A 13,392-nucleotide genomic window follows, 5' to 3' on the forward strand; every position below is an offset into this window, starting at 1 on the left:
CAAGGGGTTCAAAGCATTTCCAGTTACTTTTAAGTGGCTGCAGGGACATTTCAGAGCAACTCAGAAGGATTCAGCTGAAGGCCGCATCTGTAAACCCCATATGACTTTTTGAAACGTCTATGAGCCCCCGAGACCCCTTGAAAATCTTTGAGTTGTCCTGAAATGCTCCGGATTACCCCTGTAACCCCCTGAGGACCCCTTGAAATTTACTGAAATACCTATCGAAACCCAGCAAAGCCCCCTCAATCTCCCTTAAAACCCTTTGATACACCCCTGAAAAGCCCCAACAACGCTATTAGACCCAATTAGACTGCTAAAACATCAGTTAAACGCCCCAGAGAAGTCTTGTAACGCGCTTGAAAGTCATTGAAACCTTCTGAATACGTCTCAAATGTACCAAACCTGCAAAACGGTCCATTTGGACCCCAGGCATCTTTTTTTTTTATTCTTAATCACTTAACCTAATTTACACTCCACTGTCCACTGGGGCACTACGTGAGCAATTTCAATTGACAGCTGCACTTACATTTTGTACAGCGCCTAGATTCTATTCTACTTTATCGAACAGGTTGCCTTTCTGCTGCTTTCACTTTCTTCTACTTTATACCTAGTAGAATGATGAGCACAAGGATGATGATGGATGGCCGTTGTTCCTTTCCAGTCCGATTGGGGGTCCATTATGAGTAGCAGTTCGCTGATGTCCAGGTATCCGGGTCCGTTTGAGCCATGGGGCTCAGAAGAGGGTCAGTGTCAGTTGCTGTCGGGGGAAAAGCAACTGACGAAAAATTGCAAGTGCCGGGGCTGGGAATCAAACCCATGACCATCCGCATATGAAGCGAACGTGTGACCAACTACGCCACGGGCCCCGGCCTCCCAGGCATCTTTGGAGTAATGACAAACAAGTTTGGTAAAACATATTGACTTTATTTTTGCAATACCTTCAAACTAGACCTAGTTCTATTATTTAAGCAAAACAAAAAGTTAATTTCATGGCATACTTTGATTTTCATTCCATGTCAAAGTTGAACCGGGCGATTTTGTATACCTGGGGTCCATTTGGACCCCAAATTAAATTCTCTATATCTTTGTATTCTGTTGTTTTAGAATATTCATGTCTTCGTCAAATTTATTCGGTAGGTCAAGCGCCATCCGGCGGTGAATTGGTTAATTCAAAATTTCCCCACTAGATGGCGCTATTTGGAATTAACAATTTAGTAATATAATGTCTTAGAACGAAATTATCGGAAGATCCAGAGCTTGTAGACGCGTCACGTCTTCGGGAAAGATGCTCAGTAAGTCAGTGTTTACAGATAATGGATCGATTGATTTGAAATTCCACCACTAGGTGGTGCTAGTGTGCATGTACATTTTGTATGTCATAATATGTCACTGGATCCTTATCACTTAGAAAGATGACGTCTTCGAGAAAGTTGCTGTGTTGGTCAAGTAAAAAAAAGACGCAGACACCGTCTTCAGCCAAAGGCTGCACAGACTGAAATGAAACTTAACACTAGACAAGGACACACAGAGCATGCACCAGTGGATACGGAGAAGAAACTATTCTCACGAAAAGTTTCATCGCCCGGAGCGGGAATCGAACCCTCACCCAATAGCGCGGTGCGATTAGAAGCTTGGTGACTCTAACCGCACGGCTACGAGGCTCCAAGTACTTCCAGATGATGGGCCGTTTGATTTGAAACTCCACACATAGGTGGCGCTTGTGAGCACTCTAAATGTACATCTCTTATATCTCCATATCCTGATCATATAAAAATGTGTTCGGCAAAGTTGTTTCATATGTGAAGAACTTACAGATGATGCAAAATTTGTATCGGAAATCCACACATAGGTGGCGCTACTGAGTATGCCAATTTTATACTTCAAATATCCCAGGATCCTAATAACTCTCTTATCGTCTCTACTATCTTTAGCAAAGATGTTTGGTAGGTCAAGAATTTACAGATAATGTATCGCTTGAATCGAACATCTGTCACTAGATAACGCTAATGAGCATACACATTTTGAATCATTTATACACCAGAATTCCGATTATTTAGAAAAAAATAAGATTCTGCAAATAAGTTGCAAGAACTTATAAATGATGAGTCGTTTTACTCTGAATTTTGCTCATAGGTGGCGTCAGTGAGCATGCAATTTGTATCTCATGTAGTACAACATTCTAATAATGAGAGGAAAACGCACAATTAAAAACATAAAATTGCTCTCATGCAGAGTTTGTGTGCGGATGACTAGACTCCTGCGTGAGAGCAGTGAGAACCAGCAAGTCATAATCCCAGTGCACAATTTCTGCACGCACTCAAAAAAAGAAAAAAAAAACCACTCAGTGCACACGTAGAGTGTTCACAGGAGACTGTTCCAATATTTTGATGAATCAAAAGCATACCAGTGGATCTCAAATAAAGCTAAGATACATCACATCTTAAAATATCAGAGACAAGCAGACATAACACTGACACAATTTCTTACCCATATATCTCAGGGTTTTGAATACTTAGAGTATTGGTGTGTTCGGCAATACTGTTACGCTAGCAAGGATGGGAAAAAATCATTCATTTATTTGCGCATCCCTCACTCATAACCACGCACAATCTGATGCGAGTGTGCTTGTCCCCCAGCCAAGCAAAATCTTTCCACATTCATTGCCCTTTCTCTTCAATCGCCGAGCACCGGGCGACGCAAGTAACGACGGCCGAATGAATCGCAACTGAATCTGTGTGCCGTAGACGAACGAACCAATATTGAACGAATGTTTGCATACTGAATCGGGTGCGAGAGCATTCGTTTTGGAACGTTCACTCAGCGTTCAGTGGCAGCATTCAGTACTGGGAATTGAAACAGTGAGCGCGTTTTGATTCAATCAGCTGAATGCCACTCGGTAGTTGAGAGAGCGAACGTTCTTTCCGTATACACCGATCCTAGCTGATTCATTTCACACTCTATTTGTTTCTCTCCTGATTCGCTTCGGTGGCGTCGGTGGCGAGCCGTTCGTGTTGCGTTCGTTCATGGTGCCCCGTGCTCTCACTCAGTATTGGGTTGTTGGCGTTCTTTTGGCTATTTTGAATCGCCGGCATTCGGGTGAGTGAATGATATGAGTTTTCCCATGCTTGTACGCTAGTCAAGGACTAACATTGAATGGACCGTTTGATTCAAAATTCCACTAATATGTGGCGTTAGCGAGCCTTTAAATTTTAGTTTTTCAATTTCTCAGGACACTGGTTACTTAGAAAGATAATGTTTGGTAAGTTAAGGGCTTACAGTATTTTGTACCAATTAATGCAAAATTTCATCTCAGGCGCTAGTTACAAATTTGCAATAGGTTGCAAATTAAAAGAATTTCTAAAAATATATTCAACAAGATGTAACTTTTTTCCCTTCAGACATATTTGAGTCAAGTCTAATGATAATCAAAGACCAATGTATAAGTCATACATTCTCAAAATTTCATTCAATTTAGTTAACTTAACCGTAAGATATAGTACCCGAGCAGAAGGGAATAGCAACAGCATAATAAAATATGTTATTTTGACAAAATAACTGAGCAACGTATAGAGTTATTTTCATGTTATCTGCATAACATATCATGTTATGAACTTGTCTGACATAAGCGGCAAAACAACAAAAATCATAACAAAAAATGTTCCTGGAAGACCAGTTAAATAACACGTTTTGTTGTTTTTAATAACAACTTAATAATAGCGAATTTGTAAAATATTTCAATAACAAATTTTGAAATGAATAAGTTATTAATAACAATCAAAAAACAAAATAAGTTGTAAAATAATATCAAAATCAAAGTGGCCTTGATGCAGTGAACGTGACTACTTTTATGACATTTTTGTCCAAAATATATAGTTTATCCTGGATCCAGCTGATCAAAAAAAAAAAAATAAAATAAAATAGCTAACACTCTATTGCACTTTCTATATACGCACTCGTATCCAACTGAAACTGAAAAAAAAAACAAGTATACTTATCAAAATGCTTCTGTTACATTTAGAATGTAATGTCGAAAAGGAGAGGAAGAGAAACTGATGAGAAAATAAAATTTTCCCATCAGTCCCTCGTGAAATGCTGTGGACAACGTTAATCTTGAATGGTGTAGTTTGATTGCAAAGCTTCTTATTCTTGTGCTAATAATGATCAAATATTTGTACAATCTCAATGACACAATAATAGCTGAACTTATGCTTAAACAAAACATGTTATTGAAATGTAATTTAAAGAAAATATACCAATAGCACGATCATAACAAAATAAGATTGTCCAACAAAACATGTTATGGAACGGTAATACCTCAATAAGCTAATAATAACAAACTAAGATATAAAAACAGGTTTTGTGATTCCATTTTATTATTTTGATATTCTTCTCTGCTCGGGTAGTTTAATGAACTGCAGTGAAATAAGGAGTATTTTACTAGAAACACTTCAACTTCACGTAGAGTTAATCCATCAAGCCTAAATTTGTACCAGTTATAGCTAACTAGTTGGGAAACTTGCAGTCAAAATTTGATATTTTTTGGGACACTTAATAAGAAGTTACAGCTTGATTGAAATTGTCTAGCTAATAATTAAAATTTCTATGTTTTTGCAAATTTCCTACTAGCGCCACCTAATGACAGAAACTTCAACCAAATAATAATTCAACTGAAAGTCCTTGATCTTTTGAACAACTTTGCCGAAGACACCATATTTATAAATAATCAGGATTTTGAAATATGTAAAATTTAAAATTTGTTTTTACTCTAGCGCCGCCTAGCGGTAGAATTACGAATCATACTGTTCATCATCGAAAAGTTCTTGAGCAGGTGAATAACTTTGCCGAAGACACCAACTCACTAAATATTACATGGAGCTTTGGTGTCTTCGGCAAAGTTGTTTGCTCGAAAGGACTTACAGATGATGATACGTATGATTCGAAATTCCTACGCTAGGCGGCGCTAGAGTGCAAACGTATTTCAATTTTTACATATCTCAGGATCATGATTATTTGAATATATTGTGTCTTCGGCAAAGTTGTGTGGTAGATCAAGGGCTTTCATTTGAATTATTGTTTTATTCGAGTTTCTACCACTAGGTGGCGCTAGTTGCAAATTTGCATGTTCAGGCAAATTTCAATTATGTGCTAGAAAATTTTCAACAAGCTGTAACTTTTTATTGTAAGTCTTGACCCAACAACTTTGCCAGAGGTGCTCAGGATCATGAGATAGATGAAATACAAAATTTGCACGATTAGTTGCGTCATCTATGTGGAATTTTCAAACAACCGGTCCATCATTAGTAAATATTTAGCCCAATAAACAACTTTGCCAAAGACATCAAATTTCTATGTGATCAGGATCTTGATATAAATGTGATCATATACTTAATACTTACATGCTCACTAGCGCCACCTATGTGTGAAGTCCCGGATCAAACGGATCAGCATCTGTCAGTCCTTGAGCAACTCAACAACTACTGCCTCCGGAGCTACCCGATAAAGAAATATCGCTAGTACTAGGTGAACAATCCATTCCCAGTCATTTTAGCAAACTACTGTAGAATCACTTGGCATGATAGGGCACCTCGCGATGCAGGCGACTTGTTCCGCCAAAGCTCCACTCCACAAAGCATCACATTGCACACACTGAGAGGAAATTACTTTTAAATTTCACTGGAAAAAGTCAAGTAACTGTTCGAAAATTAATTTTTCAGTAGATTTACATGAATCAAGTGAAACCCGCTTGAAAACATAGTGAAACTCCATAGAAAAGTTTTTGGAAATTTCGCACTGTATCGTATTATAAATTGTATATGGTTTTCAAGTGGAATTTATTGCAGCAGATAGTATGCAAAATAGAAGCATGTTGTTGTCACACATCACTAACGAACCATGCATCAATGTGATAATGGCAATATGTTCTGTGATTTTAGGTGTTTCCTCTTTTTCAAGGAAACCATTTTGGTGGTCTGCGATGGCACGGAGACAAACCAAATTTTTAAGTATAGGCCAATCGGAATTAATAATAGCAAAAACTAGAATAATTCTACTAAAAAATTGTTTTGAATTTATATGATTTGGTAGTGAAAAATGTCACTTAAAGTTTATTGGATTTATTCAGTAGAAAATTTTTACTAACTAATCATTTCGACAATGATTTTTCTTCGTCGACTCTCTCTTTCGTTAATAACTTGATCAAAACAATCAAAATCATTATTCTTTTTGTTTCTAGAGCAAGGTGTAGTCGTCGTCTTCGCATTTGATTCAAAAAATCTTTGGAAAACTTAATACACTTTCCGTAATAACACAAAGAGAGGATCGATGAAGAGAAATCGAAAATGTCAGTTAGGCCCTATTGAAGAATCAGTGTCGATTTAGGTTTTAAATGTTAAGTTGGATGGAAAAAATCTACTTTAGATTTCTAGTAGAATCTAAGTGAATTTTTCGCTCAGTGCACCTCGTCATGCTGCTTGCTGTCACCGGCGCTTGCTAGGGCAAGGACACCCAAGGGGAATGTCACTAATCTATGTTCACACCCCACGCTAGGAAACTACGGGAAAGTTGAAGGAGTGATACGGGAGAAATTTCCTGCCGATATCGGGTAGGATATTTTCAACGGCGTTCGCAGTACATATATAGACGCTAAATTGGAAATACCGTCAGCGCTGCACTCTGTTCGGCTTCAAAACGTTGAGCCGATAAACGAAGAGCGTCCAACATAGCTCTGGTCCTCACAAGTTCCTACCTCATGTTTCCACGGGTCAAGCGATGACTAAGACCGCCAGTAAAGAGTTGTGTGCTTAGTTGGTAGTGTATCCTGGGCACTGTTGTTCTTCTGAGTTCAGCTAGATTGTCCCGAGCGTCTGTTCACCGAGGAGGTACGGCTCAAAGAGCGTCTGTTCTGGCATCCAGTGGCTAAATATGTACCTAAGGTGGCAGCCCCATCACGATGGATAGGGGACCATAGGCCAACCACCCTTTTGATCCCGAAACCCAAAAACCGTTACAGAAATCGAAAATGAAATATTACGAACGGCAACGACTTTTAGCGTGAAACAACGGGCAAAAATTGGAACTTGTAATGTATTAACCCTAGCCCAGCAGGGTAAACTGACACAACTAGCCAATGAAGCATACCGTATGGAGTTTAAGACCCTGGGTCTGAGTGAAGTCCGTTGGCCGAACTTTGGAGAACACAGATTGGCATTGGGTCAAATTCTGCCATACTCTGGCCTACGCGGTGAACACGCTCCTCGTTATCGTGGATGTGATTTTCTGCTCAGCGCTCACGTCCACGCCACACTCATGAAGTGGGAGCCTATTAATGAGAGGATAATTGCAGTCAGATTCAGAGCACGGGTTCGAAACCTTACCATGATCCAATGTTACGGGCCAACCGATGCCGCCGAAATGCAAGACAAAGGAAACTTCTTCAGCCAACTGAATGCGGTCGTGTATATGTTTCCGAAAGGTGACATCTAGATCTCATGTACGACTTCAACGCGAAGGTTGCTTCCGACAATTCGTACTATGAGCACGTCATGGGATGTCATGGTCTCGGAGAAATGAGCGAGAACGGAGAGCTGTTTGCAGATTTTTGTGGCAACAATGACTTGGTGATTGGGAGTTCGCTCTTTCCCCCCATCGATCAGTGCACAAAGTGACATGGGTTTCTCGTGATGGCGTCAAATCGACCACATTTGCATCAACCGTAAATGGAGACGGAGCCTTCCTGATAGGCGGAACAAACGTAGTGCCGATATTGCGCCCGACCATTATCTCCTAATCGGCGAGATCCGATTGTGCATTACTAGGATCCATCGATAGGAGGAGAAAATCGGGCGCCACGCGGTTCAACACACACCGTCTGGAAGACGATGCAGTGAAAAAGTCCTTTGTCGAGGAACTAGAGAACCGTGCTGCGGACATTCCGGAAGGTGGAAACGTAGAAGATCAATGGAGCGCCATCAAGAACGCCTTCATCGTCACCAGCGAGAATAATGTGGCTGAGCTACGCACTCGGAGAAAGCAGTGGATCACAGATGACAAGAAGAAGATAGAGGAAGAAGATAGAGGAGCGACGGAACGCCAAATCTGCGATAAAGCGAGCGAAAACACGAGGAGCCAAAGCCGTAGCCCGTCAGCGCTATTTGGCTCTCGAGAAGGATGTGAAACGCTCATGTAGACGGGATACGAGTGCGTGGGCGAACTCCCATTCGTCTCTACTATACGATGTTTCACGTCGCCTTAGCGGAACCAAGATGAATGCTACGATGCCCGCGAAAGACACGTCTGGACAGTTACTGACCGACCCTGCTGACCAAACGCTGGTTCGAGCACTTTGGAAACCTTTTTATGTGTCGGTCACGCCATCAACACCTCAGCATCATCCGCCAAGGGTTCGACGCATTACCCGTTTCAACACAGAAGCTCCATCAGTACAGGAGATAGAAACAGCCATCCGTTGCATGAAATCGAACAGGGCTCCAGGGGTCGACCGCATACAGAGCCGGATTTACAAATGTAAGGGCCCGGGGCCACAGTGTTGTGGGGACCCTCTTTCTAAAGGAATTATTTTTGCTTATAAAGAATGGAAAAAATCGTGAAAAAATCAAACAAAATGAACTATTGTCGTTGTGGAAGATTTTGAATCATATGTATTACAAAAAATTGCTACCCATTCATAAGTAATATTCAGATTTGATTCTAGTGTAAAAACAATGATACAAGAAATTACGTAAAGTATAAAAACATTTTACATTACGTAAAGTAAAAACATTTTTTGTAGCGAGTGTGCTGGTGGCATAAATTTTTTAACTCAGACAGAAAGACAGAGAAATTTGAAGAAGAATTTATAGTAGAGATCTTTGAGAATTTTTGAGTTAATTTATGATGCAATTGCTGGGGTAGTTTTTGCGTAAGCTTTCAAAATTGTTTCTAGCGCAATCCTCAGTTAGAGCAGTTTTTAGCGACCTCCCAAAAGAATTTTTGACAAAATTCTGAAATCAACTTCTGGTAAAACTTTATGGAAATTTTGTAGAGCTATTAAAAAAAAATAACTTCTAATATATTTACTATATTCTAATATAGTTATAATATAGTAACTATTTGTGAAATTTCAGCGATAATCTGTAGTGAGTTCCTGACGGAGCTTCTGACTTCAATTTGCTTCTTTTTGATTTTTTGAGAAATTTGAAGAAAATTTTTGGTGGAGATCTAGACGCTTTTTAAGCCGAATGAAAAAAATGAAGAACCTTTTATATTTTTTCATGATCTATTAATATTTTTCCACAAATTTCTTCTCCAATTTCCTATGTGTTTTGTCAGAAGTTCACCAACATTATATGCCTAATTCAGAAATCAAATCTCTTAAGAACTATAAAAATACAGACCGAAACTCTTCGAAATAATCCTTTTATGCGGATTATTTTGAAGAGTTTCGGTATGTATTTCTTGGGCTTGCTAGAGTTTCTCTAGTACAGAAATAAACACGAATATTCAGCCGGAACTTTTTGGCTCTCCATTTTACACAGTTTTGGAAATTTTCCAGAACTCAGACGAAGATTTTTACCAGGACCGTTGTTAAAACATCTTGTGCAATTGCAGAAAACTGATTTATTTATTCAAATGAAATATTGTTATCATGTTTTGAGGAAGTTTCTGTAAGTCACTAGACAGTTAGCTATAATCTTTTCAATTAGGCCGAAACAAATTTCATTCTCTTTTGTCACTGTGCTCATTGGTTCGTCATAATATCACAAATAATAAATGAATTTGATGAAAATGTATGAAAATCTTTAAACTTATCGGATTTGTTGAAAAAAAAAAAATCACGACAACGTAAAATTTATCTTAAAGTTTCAAAATTTCTTGAATAATTTATTTGTGACCACATATGTTCACATCATATACATCCTTCCAAAATTTTATTGTTTCACATTTTCGGGAAGTAAGATTTTGTGGGGGCCCGGAGTCAAGGGGTCTTATAGAGGCGATCCAGGGTGTTTCAGGGGCAATTTGTAGGTACGGCACAGTGCAATTCAAAGCTACCTACTCATAAATTTATGTCCAGACAAATGGAACAGCCATATCATGAACTAAACACGTTCAACGGGGCTACTAATCTCTAAAGTGAAGCCATTTATAACTGTTGTGTGCCAACCTTTGTCGGCAGAGAACAAACTGCACTATCATCGTGTGAACTATTCCGCGTGTCACACGTGCGGTTCAACGGCTTTGACACGGTTTTTTTTTTTTCATTTAGCGGAATAACATGTGCAGTTGAACTGATTCCACAGAGGGTGCTACTTCCTGTTATAACCGGCTAACGGTTAATCGCACCATAGTCAATTTGAATCACATCAGAAGCGCAGGAGCTCCCCATTTCGAGTTCCCGGAAGCGGCGATTATGGTGGATGAAGCTTTGCCGCAGAAATCCGCTCTAAGCTATCTGGAGAAATGGCACATCTAACAGCGGCGGCCGGCGGGCGTGACGGATAACCAGACAGATAGACAGACAGTACAGTGCAGTGTCGTATCTAACAGTATATTTCATTCTCGATTGCCAAGCACGTCGGGCCGGGCCATATGTTTTGGTTCCCGGAGCTACAAATGCACGTTTATCTCCGGCGAACTGATTGAGAGTTGTGGTGGAACCACGTGCCAGTGCGCATCCACGAAGGCGCAGGTCAAAACAAACGGCGCTTCGGCCGCCGGTGGTTGGTGCTACCGGGCAGAAGCTGAATTTTCCAGCATCAACAAGTGAAATGTCCTTTCCGGGGATGGGACTGCTTAGTCTACTGATGGCACGGAACGACCAAAGTTCAGTGTCACGCTTGCTTCCGCCCGGTTCGGATGTGTTGTCTGATCTCGCCTGGAATTCGGTTAAACTGGCGTTTTAACAGTTTGGATGGAAACAGTCTGCCTAGCTGAAGGGAATATAAGTGTATCGGTTCTGAATGTAATACGGTTACAACAGGAAAACCTAATTGTGTGGTCGTGATTGATATATGCGATTGTGCTAACTGTGGAAAACGAAGGCTTACGGAGGATAAACCGGAAAATCTTGGATTACGGAGTGAACGCGTTGATTGAATTCGGCTATGATGAAGCATGATATCAGCACTCTTATTGGGCTGTCGTTCAGGACATGCAATGAATTTCATTGAAATTTTGTCTCGTGGAGTTAATGGATAAATTAAACAAGAAGAGTGTATTGTATATACCCCCCCGGAATTTCACAATCTTGTGCCATTTATGATCACATCGAAAGGATGTATCCGCGTTCGGTGAAAAGTGTGGAGGTTTATTGCAACATGATCCTTTAATGGAATACCGTGTCAAGAGGATCCTTTCAACGTGTGAATGAGTGCCATCGTGATATATTAAATTTCTCATCTGCAAAGTGAATTATATTAACTTCTTGTTTCGTTGATGCTGGGATGGTACAAGTGATGCCAAGTTTGAATGAAGTCATAAAAATAGCTCATTACATTATTCAACACGGTTTTTAAGCATCCTAGTGGAAGATTATTAGAACATCTCGATAGATTCAGTTAAACTCTTGTAAAGTGCTTCGGACTTGTTGCAAACGGTATGCAAAGGTGAGTTTTGATAAAATTAAATCAAACATTTAGATAACGTTTCGGTTGGGTAAAAATGTTTTCAAGGAACTTTTTTTCTGCCCGACGCCGGAAAAGTGTTCAAGATTTCTTAAAAAATAAAAATGTGAATAATCCTCCAGTTCATTTTTACGGGGGCTTTTGATTCAGTTTGTGTCGATGTTCTTTCCGACAAACTACACGAAAGTGGCCCTTCACCAATTTTGATCAAGTTTTTGTATAATTTGCTGTTTGAGAAGCAGATGAGTTTTGCTCATGGCGACTTGACAGTTTCACGAATTAGTTACATGGGTCTCCCCCAGGGTTCATGTCTAAGCCCTTTTCTTTACATTTTTTGTGTCAGAGACCTAGGTGATTATCTCATAGAAAATTGCACGTTAAGGACAGACTTGTTAGAATCCCAAAATGGTCGCCACAATAGTCGACTTTAGCACCTACTCACGATTTTGAGCGCACAAATCTCTTCGTAATAAAACCAGCGCACCTAATCTTTTTATTTTAAGCTCATTACAAGTGAGCAAGAGCAGAATAATATAAATCACAGATGTTTGAAGCTTGCTTCTTGAGATTTGTGCGTCTGAAGTTCTGAAGCGCTGCTCAAACGGGATTTTAAGACGTTTGTCCTTAAGACAGCTTGCGGATGACTGTGTTGTTTCTGTGACGGGATCAATAGCTGCCGATCTGCAAGGACCACTACAGGATACTTGGGACAATTTGTCTACTTGGGCTCTCAAGCTGGTTATCGAATTCTCTCCGGAGAAAACTGAGATGGTTGTCTTTTCTAAAAAACACAAACCGGCTAAGTTTCCGCTCCATCTGATGAGTGAGACAATCACTAGTGACGCGATCGCTGGGTAGTTGTGATGGGGAGCTCAGTCGGGCCGAATTATTTGGTGGGAAAAGCGGAAAAGTGACGCTATCACGGGTAGTTGCGATGAGGCTCTCGGATAGCATTGTCCGAAGCGGAAACTGAATAAAATTTAATGTACATTTGGTAGCCAACGGTCTATTGCACTAGTTTACAGCATTTTTGAACTCGATAAGCTGATGATCATTTTTGGTGTAGAATCATGCCCTGAGTTTGAAAACGCGAAGGAAAAAAATTCCAGTAGAGCGGAAATTTTTTCGACTTTTCATACAAGGTTGATGATTTGAAATCGATTTTTGTTCTATTTTTAAGCAACGTCGCTCACTTCACACATCTCATTCTCCATAATCAATGCTCCAAATGAGCTGATTTTTTTACTGTAACTCGCCTACATATGATATGTCAAATAAACGTTGAGAGAGAATTTTTAGATTGTTTTTTTCTTATTCTAAAAAATACATATCTTCATATATTTTTGGAAATTTGGCTAAAATTTAAGGAGATCGTCCCTAAAACTCGCCAATATCTTGAATTTCATCAATCTGACGCAAAACCTGCATTCAGATGATCGAATGGTATTGTATTGAGCTTTTAATTTATGGAAAAAGATTTGAAATTGGCTGAACAAAACGCAAGGTATTTGAATTTTAAAAAATTAAATATTTTTAAAAGTTTTAAACCTTGATATTGAGCTAAAACTCAAAAACTGCTCTACTTAAAATTTTTTGAAGCACGATTTCGAAATCAGTGCTAAATTGTGCTTCAAAAATTTTGATCGTTGACAGAAGTTCACGACTTTCGTTTTATTTTGTAAACTTGTGTTGTCTTCGGTGCAGACAATTATTAATGGAGTCAAGGCGGGGGTGTGGTCATCCGACGAGATGGATCTGGGTGAGATCATTC

The 13,392-nt window shown here is 39.6% G+C and overlaps 1 protein-coding gene across 2 annotated transcripts in view; it reads left to right on the forward strand.

Annotated features, from left to right (window-relative positions):
- The first annotated feature begins 10,620 nt into the window (after positions 1-10,620).
- The window catches only part of LOC109414761 (neuropeptide F receptor-like), a 115,354-nt gene continuing 112,582 nt past the window's right edge, over positions 10,621-13,392 (forward strand). For both annotated transcript variants that reach the window (XR_009996570.1, XM_062847028.1), the window contains exon 1: positions 10,621-11,603. The gene's annotated coding sequence lies outside the window, so the exon portion shown is untranslated. The remainder of the gene's footprint in view (positions 11,604-13,392) is intronic.

Source organism: Aedes albopictus, chromosome 1, assembly GCF_035046485.1.
Source record: "Aedes albopictus strain Foshan chromosome 1, AalbF5, whole genome shotgun sequence".
Lineage (NCBI taxonomy): Eukaryota > Metazoa > Arthropoda > Insecta > Diptera > Culicidae > Aedes > Aedes albopictus.